Source organism: Suricata suricatta, chromosome 5 (assembly GCF_006229205.1).
Source record: "Suricata suricatta isolate VVHF042 chromosome 5, meerkat_22Aug2017_6uvM2_HiC, whole genome shotgun sequence".
NCBI lineage: Eukaryota > Metazoa > Chordata > Mammalia > Carnivora > Herpestidae > Suricata > Suricata suricatta.
In genome coordinates this window covers 12,486,186-12,498,567 of record NC_043704.1, presented here as the reverse complement: position 1 = coordinate 12,498,567, position 12,382 = coordinate 12,486,186, and the positions used below count along the sequence as shown (strand labels likewise).

At 37.0% G+C, this 12,382-nt stretch overlaps 1 protein-coding gene across 1 annotated transcript in view; it reads left to right on the top strand.

The window, feature by feature from the left end:
* MRPS6 (mitochondrial ribosomal protein S6) overlaps nt 1-12,382 on the top strand; it is a 66,262-nt gene that overhangs the window by 26,246 nt on the left and 27,634 nt on the right. The gene's annotated exons all lie outside the window — the stretch shown is intronic.

Here is a 12,382-nt window from a genome sequence, read left to right as displayed (position 1 = left end):
CCAAGTTCAGGTTGTTTATACAGTTTGGGAATTAACAGTCCTCAAGCAGTGTTTGGTCAGCTAATGCTAAACAGGTGACTACTCATACTCCACTAGTTCTCTAGCTTTGTTCTTCATTCTTGTCATTTGGTAACGTTTTTTATTAGTCACATACCTTTCCAAGTGGATTCAGTCAGAAGATATATCCAGAAATTTGAAGAAAATTGTCACTTCAAATTTGTGCTGGATTGCCCCATCATACATTAAAGTTAAGCTTTGGAGGGAAAATTGAATTCTGAGATCACATGGTGTCCTTGAGAATTTTTTCCCCCTGATGTCCTTTTTTTGAAAGACTTGCCATCTGTACACAGTCTCTACATTTTTGTTTAAAAAGTTACATTGACTTAGAGCATGAGGAGGTTTCAATGCAAACTGGGCATCAGTAACAGAAAAGTCAGAGTGCATGCTTTGCCATCGGTAGATTGTCAGTACCGTCTTTCTGTGGAATGGATAGCATGTTAAAGAGGTGTCAAGAATAAGAACTTATGGGCTTAATAGTGTGTCTTGTGCAGAATATTGTAGGACTTTGTAATTGTAGGAGCCTCTGTCTTCACATGGCATGGCACTCCATTGTAACCTTCATGGAGGGGAATCTTTTTCACAGTCTGATTCCCCTTCGTGAGGACAACGTACAACAGATGTTGGAGAAAAGCTCTGTAGATCATGTAGTTATGTGTCTGTGTGCTCAACATGGTCCTTTTTCGCCCATGACCTATGAAGGAAATCAACTGTGTATCTACTTTCTTTGACTTTCCTGTAATCTCTGATACTTTTTAAATTGCATGATTTTATTAAGCTTGTATTCTTTAGGGAAAAGTATTACTTTTTTAGATACTTTTGTAGATTTTGAATCAAAACTCAGTCCTAATGACTTTAAATTTTTTGTATTCTATAAACTAGTTTCATTATGATGGACTTGATTAGTCCAAAGTTGATTTTAGAAATTATCAGGTAGCATAATGTCTTCCCATCTCCAGGAGGCTTTCTGATGGACTGAGTCTGTATATGAAAAAGTAATTTATGTATGAATAGCATGATTTCTGAGAGCTTAGAGTGCCTTGTAGAATTTTTTTCCCCAATTTCACTCTTAAGGTTTAGAAGCCAGGGGCCGAATAAATAGGGACCGTCCTTTTCTTGAATAGAGGAGGCTGTGGCTGTGACATGTCTAAGGTTACAGAAAGTCTGTTGGAAAGAACGGAAAACCATGTATCCAAAGCTGGACTCATGGTTAGTCCTCTTCTTTTCTCAAAGGAACTATTTTTCCTTTGAGACAATTTTTTTTGGTATTTGGGAAAATAATAGGACCTTGGATTTTTCAAATTGGCATTTCAGTTGTAGGAATTAAAATTTTCTTTGAACACATTGCTGTGTAACTCCATAAAGAGGATTGAGACATTGGCTGGGCAGCCTTCTTACCTTTTCTTTTTAAAGCATAAATTACTAGGTGGTGTTTATGTGGGTTTTCCCCCCCTTTGTTTAATGTTGAATCCTAATAGTTTGGAGAATTAGGATCCCCCTACTTCTCTCTTTGCTGCTGTCTTAGTAGGATATATGAAATACACCCTCTTGTGTCTATTTGTGTGTATATAGCGGTAGGTCAAGTTTAGAGTACTAATGTCTGTAAATAAGGAATGACTATTAGCATATCCATTAGGATGTTTATTCTTGCCAGTATAAACATCACTCTGTTGAGACTGAAGTCCCTGAAGCTTGCTCTTCTTACTGCTTTCCAGTAATAGATAATGTGCTTGAATAAGTATGTGAATTGCTGATTGCAACTTCATTCAGGGGACCATTGTTCAATGTAGATTTCATTAGAATGATCATGGAATGATAACATGGTCTGTTTTAAGCTAGCAAGATGTTCATACTTTACACTAAATGGGTCCTAAATGATAACATTTGATCTAGACATATGTATTTTTATATTGGCTCAAGCTAAGGTTGAGAATTGAATAAGAGTGATATTGACTAAAATAGTTACCTAAGAGTCAAAATGAAGCGAGGACACTGGTCTTCAAATGGTAGAGATAAATATTGTCTTACCTGCTCTTAATGGTATTGTCTTATCTGCTCTTAATGGTTTCCCCAGTTCTTAGATTTTTGTCCTTCCACACAGTCTCAGTCATAAGATCTGATGAGAAGAGCTTACTACTCGGGCATGGAGAATAATTGCTGGCTCCAAAATATTATGTCCTTTTGCCCCAAGATAGTAAGTGGCTTTTGAAACAACTGAGCCGAGCTTTTTCCACAGCCATTCTTTTCCTGGTGAGGTTATCACTCATCTTTAGATTAGAGAAGCATCAAGCAATAGTGGTGGTACTGTGTCCTTTGGCCTAAATTCAGCAGATCTCCTCTCCCAAGCCTTCCTTTTTTCCCTTGGCTCAAAGGATCCATTGTCTTTTTGCACAAAGAGGCTGGCCAGGGTCATAGTTCTTTAGCATGTCAAGTAATTAGCAGAGACCTATCATGTGAAACTTCACATTTTAAGAATTGATAGGGAGGTTGTCACTCAGTTCTCTAACCTGAGGCTAATTGGGAATGGGGGACTGGAAAGTCTTGTTCAGGGCGCTTAAGAGTCTGTAAGTGTATCCGTTTCTCAGTCTACTGCTTACTTTCCTATACTTACCGGGCTCATGCATCTTCCCTCTCTTCGAATATCATTTAGTGTAGCCTATGGGTTATTCTTAATTCTTTACTATCCTAAAGACTAGCTATATTATTAGCTATTAAAAGGTTAGACCCGTCAGTGTTCCCACTTGGCAGTATTTGGCTTACTTATTTGTTTATTCTTTATTCCACTGTGTCATTTTCGTCTGAGGTATGATGGTTAGAAAGGACCACATTCCCCAGGTTTAGATAGAAAAATGCATGTAGACCATTCCTGTTACATTATGTGACCACAGAGATTTGCCAGGACAATTTTTCTAAGAATTCAGGAAAACTGTAAAATGAGATGCTGAGAAATCCTGGGTGATACAAACTTAACAAATTAGGTAACGAACAAACATTAGATTAAAATGTGCAGACATAGGATTCTATTCAGTGGATTCTAGAACTTGAAGCATCTTGGCTGTCAGCTAGTTTAAGCCTTTCCTCACATAGATTATGATACCAATGAATAAGATCCAGCCTGTTAAACTCTGGTTTGTTAAATATTGTGAAGTAGGAGTTTTTAAGCCTTTTTGAGATTAAATGATATTTAATAGTGATCCTTTAGTAGAAAAAAATGCTTTCAGGCTTGTATTCGTACGATTTCTCATTAGCAAAATGTTAAATTGCGTAAGTCATTCTGATGTTGTTAGCTTGAGCAGACTTTACAGACAGGGTATATTCCTGTTCGTGTGTATCCCATCTACCATTCAGAGAGACTGGTCTTTCCCTTTGTCTTTCTTTTAACATTTCTCAGATTCCAGTTTTGATCTTTTATCAGCTTAATTCACTTTCAGGCTTATTGCTGTGATGTGCAAAAGTGCTGCTTTGCCCCAGTTTTGAATACTTGGATCCAAATAATGATTCATTAAGTACAGTTGTTTTAAATATACTAAATTTCTTCTTTTAGCTTAAACTGTTAATTCTCAATCATTTTCACAGGCTAGTGTTCACCAGTGTTCACTAATAATTTTAAAAAAAGCCCTAATAATTCGTCAGGATCTTATTCTGAAAACTCTTTTCTTCGTAAATTAGGGAGGCAACAATAGTTAAAATCTATACCAATCCCTTTAAAATGGTGGTATCACAATGCAGAGAGGAATGTAGTTTATTTTGATGCCAAAAAGCCTTGTTCTTTCAGTACTTAAAGGTCAAACGTTGGAACTAGTCAGTTCGCATATAGAGAAAAGCTTTTGTATAGTTAGGTATGAAGCTGGATTATATAAGAAGTAATCTTTTGATTATTACCCTTAGTTAGACTTGGTTAGCTTATTAACTCAGGGCTGCAAATCCCTTTTCCTCCATTAAGGTTACTTCTCTTAATTTGGTGTCCTTTTTATCAAACTCTCCCCTCTGTTGGAAGACTTGGTATTAGCTATTTTGACTCCTAGAATTGGATTTAGCTAAGTTTCAAACTACATAATAGGCTTTGCCAGTGCTGAGCTTCACACCATTATTCACATAGGCATATAAATGTTTTTATTTAAACTTCTCTCTCCAATGCCGGGAATAAGGCTTTCAACTACTGATTCACCTTTAAAGGAATGTTGTGAGAATGGATATAATTTATGTTTCTGTTTCCATCTCAAATCCTTTAGAAAAGATAGGACTTAGTTTTTTGTTTTGGGTTAAGCACCCTGTTTCTCTTGTAACTAACAGCTTTAACCATTGATATATTGCCTTTTATTCAGATATAAACAAAAACGATGTGATGTATTTGTATTGTTACTCATTGCATGTACTTTACTTTTTAGGGGAGGACCTTAATCCGAAGCTGTTGATTTAAACCAAATAACCTTACTTTACGTAACGACTTTTTCATTACATAAAGTGTGGTTTGGTTACCTGGATTCATGTGTGAAGAAGGAGAGGGATACTAGAACAAGTAAGCAAATGAAGAGCAAGTCAAGACAAAAAGCACAGTGGTCTCAGATTTTTCTTAGTGTAGAAGCAATGGCTTTACTCCCAGAAAAGCGCTAGATCATAATTGTTGTCCATGATACTGAAGCCCCTCCATCCTTTCCTACCCCCAGTTAAAAATAGTTCACTGTCTGTGAACTCTGTCAATAAGGGAAATACATATTTCAGTGATTTCTGTAACAGCACAAGTTGACAGTAGATAACCACAACCTTATTGGAGACTTCTATTTATCTTGATAAATTTACTTTGTACCCCAGTGCTGCTGGAGAAAGGAGTGTTTACTTTGTTTATTGCCTTTGGACAAACTAGTCTGGATAATTTTTCAGTATTTAATTGTAGCGTAGACTTCTGTAAGTGGAATTTTCCTTAATAACTTGCTTTTTGGTTATAATAGTTGGAAACTGAAATTAAGCTCATTGCTATTACTGAAACCCCAAATTGGCAAAGGCCAGTATATAGGGTATTTCATAATATAATCAGCTTCTGAAATTTCTGTGTTTTGATTAGTGCCTTCTGGTTGCCAATACTGACTTTGCTAGTTTACACATTTCCCTTTCTTGATAGAAGATATTTATTTGTTACAATTCCTTTTTAAATTTTGTTATAACTAGTCAAGGAAATACAAAAAATACATTTATATTTGCATACTTTATATGCAGCCTTTGTTTAGGTTCAAGGAAACCAAGTAGCTCTAATTCCTGTTGCAGTTTAAATATTATTTATTCATCTATATTTGTTTTGTATCCTTCATTAAAACTGTAAAGTTACTTATTAATTCTGTGAGTATATTTTAACTATTGTTTTTCCAGTGTAGGTTTAATAGGCATCTGAGAACATACATGTGACAACAGTTTCCCATCCATGATAGGTAAAAAGCTTAAAGTAAAGGGCCACAGAAAGCACAAATCCTGTTCATGCAGGTGTGTATCTCCACACATAGAAAGCACAAGACTAACAGTATTTCTCAGTGTCCCACAAGTGCCAGTCATAAAGCCTACCAGGTGTTTGTCTTGGGAGTTAACGGAGGACCACAGTATTGAAAGCCCTAGACAAGGGGGTAACCTAAATTGTGGTCCTAAATGAGAAGTGATTCAGATGTAATAATCTAAATAAGTTTGTACTGTGGTAGAGGGAGAGAAAAGAAAAGAATGTTGCAATTATACTTGGGGGTTACTGAAAATGGAATTTATGGGTTCTTTCCTACAATGTGGAACTAACTGGGACAGACTTTTAGGCTTTTGGTGGATGGAACAGTTTGATAAACTTTTGCTTTAAGTTGTAAAGCCATTGGAGTTGGGTTTTTTGTTTGTTTTTAATCTTAAATCTTTAGTAGGAAATTTTACCTGCCATCAGTATCCTAAAAACATGGAGAAATTTTACATTTTAACAGGGCAAATACTTGTCTTTAACTTTGTAGGTTTGTAAGAGGTGAACTTATCTTTATCATTTCATGTGCTTTCTGCACTTCATTTTAATAGAGCAGAATTTGATCCAAGTGTTCTGAGCATCAAAGTCTGAGACAGATCTGCCAAATGAGCTACTTTGCTTTTTCACAGTGGTCGTTAAGAGTCTGAAGGATTCTTTTACCTGTACCATTCCCCGCTTCATGACTAGATTAGGTGAAATCTGTGGGTGCAGCAGAAGAAAATGTGTTTTTCTTGCACTCAGGATTGCCCTTGTTTTCTTTACCTGAATAGTCCAGTTTTCAAAAGGCATAAATAATTTGTTTTGAATTTTGCCCATATGTCAAAAGCTATACCTCTCAGAATGGGAGAGAAGTGACTACCTTTGTTCCCACGCTCCTCTATTTTGTGTATTTATCTTCTTAGGGAAAGACTTGGTCAACTCATATATGTATATATATATATATATGTATATATATATGGAATGAAGATGAAAGCTGGTATAGACTGATGTCACATGTTTTAGAAGGGTTAACCAGAGCGCCTTGAAGGAGAGATTTCCCCCTCCAGCTAAAAGCAGTCAGGTGTGTTCCCTCAGTATTTTAGAATGTAAAACCTCAGGCTTGCGGGTGGGGTGTGGTGAGGGCAGAGGATTGCCAGAAATGAAGGAAAAAAAGGTTTGAGGAACATCTTTGGCTTAGCAATGTGTGATAAGGCAAAATAGTTATAACCTGTTAATCCTATAGAGTATGCTCTGTACCTTTAAATGTTTTTTGAATTTAAACTCATTTTTAAGAACTTCATAATTTTGAAGATTTCTTTGGTAGAATTTCTTTCATTTATAATTCCATGGAATATTGCTTTAATTATTCGTCTAGGTGAAAGTAGTCCTAGCATTGTAAATATGTATAATTAGAATTTTCTAATTTCACTTTGAGATCTCTAACTTTTGAGTGGCAAAAACAGATCAACAAGTCTTTTGCTCATGGGCTTTTCTGTGGTGTTGTTAAAATGCAAAAGCTTTATTTTTGTTAATAATGACATATTAGTTTAATGTCAGATGACGATAATGGAATCTGTTCCCTGCTTTCCCCCACCTATACTGCTTTGGTTTATGGATTGCCAACAGAGTTCAGAAATAGAGCAGGGATCTACCCATTCTTGGCTTGGACATCCCATTTTCTGTTCCCCAGACCTGTGTTGGCAATCATGTATGAACTATGTTATGCTTCTCAGTACTTAATTATTTTTTTTGATAAGGTGGATATCAAAAATAGTTGCTGTGCAAAAGTTAGTAGTCTTCTTCAAGAAGAAAACCGATTCCTTTTCTAATATCCTGTGAAATCGCTTCATTCATTTCTTTATTTTTAAGCCAAATGTCAGCAGAGTACTGCTGCTTTTATCTAGTACTTTTGATATGTAGGTATCGCATTTTTAAAAGATGTCTACATTGAAAATTGTTTTTCCCCATGTCCTCCCTATTATGCTTTGTTCGTATTTTCTGTAAGAGACCAGTCTGTGCACTGGGGTGTGTATTGTGTAAATGTACCATTTTGTCAGTTATGCATCGTAGACCAAATGTGATTATAAATGAAGCTGTTGAGTTATTGGTGAGTTTTTTTGAATTGTAAACTGATTTCCAGTGTACCGTTTATTGTCCACGGTTTATTTGTTTGTTTTAAGGTTTGATTGATTGGGGTCCATCTTCACGTTGTACAATGTTTTAGTTGCAAGCAGAAAGTAGAATTTGGTATAAACCAGGTTATTTCTGTATTGAAAGGAATACAATTGAAATTGCAGATTTAGGATTGTTAACCATACATGACCATTCTAACTTGACTATTATTCTAACCTACTGTATACAATCTGATTTTTTAAATTGTAGACATGTATGATCTTGGTTTAGTGTGTTTTTAAAAGTGTTATTGTTAAAAAAAAAATGGAAAAACAAGCAAATCTGCTAAAGAGCTGTCAGTTTTCATTACTGACTCTGTAAAATACACTGTTCTTTGTGTACTGTGTGTTATTTTGCCAGCTGCTGCATTAGCCTTCAAAAGTATTTGGAAACTTCAGATGAACTACATTTCTCGAAAAGTATATTCCTTTCTGTGGTATCTTGTCCTGTAACTGAAGTATAGTAATTATTTTATGGAAATGTTATTAGCACTTCTGTACCAACTTTGAATAAAACAAAAAATTTACATTTCTGTGACTCCGTATTTTCAGTATGAACATGTCTGCCCTCAAAAATTTATGAGGTTCTGTGTCTAGAGTTGAAGAGGTGGTACCTCAGTGCCTTTTCTCTTGGCTCACCAAGAATTTTCCCTACCAGTTAATGCTGCTGTTGACCTTCGTAAACCGGGCTTACAGGTGTTGACTCAGAATTGAGTTAACATGGCAATCACCGAGTAAATAAAAATTCTCTTAGTTTATCACTTCTGTTTCCAAGCAATTTCAAATTACAGGAAAGTTGTGAGAATAGTATGAAGAACTGTGGAATCATTTTCATCCAGATTCACCAGTAGTTCACATTTTTGCCACATTTGCTTTGTCATTCTTTTTTCATACATCCTGTTCTGAACCATTTGAGTGTTTAAGTTGCAGACATCATTCCCGTCTACTCCTTAAGTAGTTGGAGTATATTTAAGACAAAGAAAATCACTCCTATAATCACAATATAATTACCAATATCTGGAACGTGACAGTAATGCAGTATTTTAATCTGACGTCTTTATTCAAATGCTGCTGTTCCAATGTCCTTTTAGCAATATTTTCTTTTAGGTTCAGAAGCCAGTCCATTGTGTTTAGTTTTTATGTCTCCTTTAATTAGCGGTTCCTCAGTTTTTCTTTGTCTTCCATGGTATTGACAGTTTTGAAATTTAGAGGCCATTTTGTGAGTGCCCCTTGTTCCCTCATGATCAGCGCCCCACCATGCATTTTTGGGAGGAGTATGGCATAAGTAAGCAATCCATGATGATGTCCTCAAAGCTTCCATGTTGGGAGGTGCGTGATGTGTTGTCCCGTTAGTGTTGATGTTAACTTTGATACTTGGTTAAGATAGTGTCTGCCAGGTTCCTCCACTGCCAAGTGACTGCTTTTGCTTTTGCCAATAAATAATTTGTGGGAAAATAATTGGAGATTATGTAAATAATTTACTCCTCATCAAGCTTCAACCTCTGAATTCAGTGTCCATTGGTAATTTTGGCCTGAGCAAAGTTACGGCAACACAGTGACTTTCTTTCTTTTGTAAGTTTTTTTTTTTTCCTGTACTGAAATGAAGCGCTTCCTCTTCCCATTTATTTATCAGTATGAACTCATTTAGTGGGTTTTAATCAATTACCGTCATCATTTTGCTCAATGTTTCCAGATTTAGCCATTGATAACTCTCTTCACGCTAGTTCTTTCATGACCCATTTTTTTAGTGCTTTCCTCATATCCCGACACAGCAAGGTATTGCAGGTTTATCTTATACTTTCCTTGCCTCCATTGAGATCAGGCATTTTGTTTAGGGAATGGGATTTAGGAATCAAGGTCTGGGTGTGACCATTTTTACAGGAGTGAACATGGCCCTTCTTCTGCCCTTTTCAGTATACAGATGTAGGATATTCATATACATTTACTGATGCCTCCTGATTCTACACTAGAGCTAGAAGAAGGTTCTTTTTAGCTTTCGCCTATTTCTCCCTTTTCCAGCTGTAAGAAATCAGGTAATATTGACGCAGTAACTCATATTTTGTAGTCTTCCAACTCTTTAGAAATAAAGTTTTTGCAGGTCTGTAAATGTCTTTAAGAGTGCTGCTAAGGGGTGCCTGTGTGGCTCAGTCGGTTAAGGGTTCGGCTTTGGCTCAGGTCGTGATCTCACATTTGTCAGTTTTGAGCCCTGCGTTGGGCTCTGTGCTGACAGCTCAGAGCCTGGAGCCTGTATTCAGATTCTGTGTCTCCCCCTCTCTGACCCTCCCTTGCTCATGCTGTCTCTTTTGCTCTCAAAAATAAATGAAACAAAAAAAATTTTTTTAAGTGCTACTGAATGTGGGAATGTAGACTGGAAAGTATTTTTCTTCAGGTTTGTAAGCGTAGGACCATTTTTCCCCCCTAGCTTCATCTGTCAATGTCCTGAAATTTCATTATTACATGCCTTAAATTTTTTTCTTCCATTGTACTGGCACTTAGTGGGCTCTTTCAGTTTGGCAACTGAGTGTCTTTCATTTCTAGGATGATGATTCTGTTTTCTCCTTTTTGGAAAAAAAGACTTTTTTCAACTTGGAAGTTTATTCAACTCTTTGGATCATGTGGACTAGTCCAGTTAATTTCATAGCCTTTTGTTCTTTAACTTTATTGTCTTTATCTTTGTGCTGTTTCTAAGCGTGTTTCTAAATTCTATCTTCCAATTTTTCTGTTGAAAAAGAATTTCTCAGATATTTAATTTTCAGTGCTGCTTTGTTTCCTGAATCTTTTTTCTAGTCTCTTGTTTCATGGTTGCCTTATCTTTTCATCCCTGAAGATAGTGTTTTCTCTTCTTGAAGTATTTGTTTATTCCAGTTTTTTCTGTGTTGAGCTCTCTTGTTAAAGGCTTTTCTCAAATGTATGTGGTCTTTGGTTTAACAGAATGGACTACTGAATGTGTGGGTGGAGCTTGTCTGCCTCATTGTCTGCCCTTCCTGGCCTGCCTGTTTGTTGGATGACTCCAGCAGTATCTTTTGAACAGGTCAGATTGCTCCAGAATAGTTTCAGAGTTTTTGACTGAAGGATAAAATGCCTTGGGCCATTATTCTGGAAGCTAAGTGGGGAAGTAGCATGGGAGTCTCATCATTTAGTGTGCATTTTTTTCTCAGTCTCTTTTTGGTGGGGTGCCCACACTTAGAGCTGTGCCTGTGTCTTCCAGTCCACAGGTTTCTCTCTGTCTTGTCCACTCCAGAGAGTAAACCTCCAGACATGTATCTAAGGATCTAGCTTCTTACACTGTTTTTTAATAAAAATTTTTAAATGTTTTTTATTTTTGAGACAGAGTCAGAGCATGAGCTGGTTGGGGCAGACAGAGTAGGAGACCAGAATTGGAAGCAGGCTCCAAGGCTCTCTGTGCTATCAGCACAGAGCCCGACGTGAGGCTCGAACCCACGAACATGAGATCATGACCTGAGCCGAAGTTGGAGGACTGAAGCCACCCAGGCGCCCCTCTCATACTTTTGACAGATTTTATTTTAGCCTCTCATTTCATTGTTACTTTTCACAGGTGTACCCCGTGTTGCCAGTTCTCAGATCTTTGGAGGAATTCTCCATTGTTAAGTTCGGTTGACTCTTGGTTTTCCCCATTGTTGCTTTCTTTCCTTTACTTTCTTTCTTCTCCACATTGAATTGGCTGTGTTCTCATCTGTTCTTTCTCATTCTTGCAGAGTTGTACCTTTAAAAAAATTCCCTTTACTGGAGTTGTAGTAGGTTTTCAGAAGTAGCATAGTTAGACGCTTGTGTTGAAGCTTCCAACTTACTGGGAAGTCCTGGAATATATACTCTTCGCTTAGCATTTGAAAGTTGACATTTTTGAGCCTATAGCCTGTTTCTGTCCTTCCCAGAAAGAACTTGTTGACAACCAGAAGCACAGTTGGAGTTTTAAAATTCTACTGGTCTCTGTAAGTGCAGAGCTAATTAATGATGGTGCACATTTCGAAAGAGGCCTTAGAAATTATATTTGATTCTTCTGTACAATGCCCACCTATGAAGACATTTTTGCCATGTGGAATTTAACATACACACTCCGTCCATGAAGCAGGAACAGGTGTACAGCGTAGTGAATATGGTTGCTTATTGTTGTTTGTGGTAGTTCCTTCCTGTAAAGTTGCCTCTAACACTGACCTGCTGAATACGAGTCATTGCCCCTTGAGGAGATACAGGGTTAGGCTCCTGTGAGCCTCTGGCTGGTCACCACGTTTTAATTAACTGACTGATATATAACCTCATTTTATGTGTGTTTCTGATAAAAGACATTATATTTAATATATTTGATTCACAATCATTGAGCTCAAAGCCAACAGCATCTTAACTCATGCCGTGAATGAAGCTTTATCTAATACATTTTTCCTGTAAGGCAAGTCACATCCTTCCTGTACTTAGGAACATTAAGACAGCATGTCACTACACTCGGGGCCATTTTAAACAGTATTGACAAAAAGCACAAAAATGCACAAAAACATGGCACTACAGGGACTGCAAAAAAGACACCTGATTATTACCAAGGGAGCCCTGGAACAAGAAGCCACAGCTTTGGTTGGGTCTCAGCTGGGAGTGTGTGTGTTGGGTGGCAAATTTTCCACCAGTCTCCACACGCATGTATCTACACATGACTGCCTAAGTTGGTGGGAGTGTCCGCCTGGGT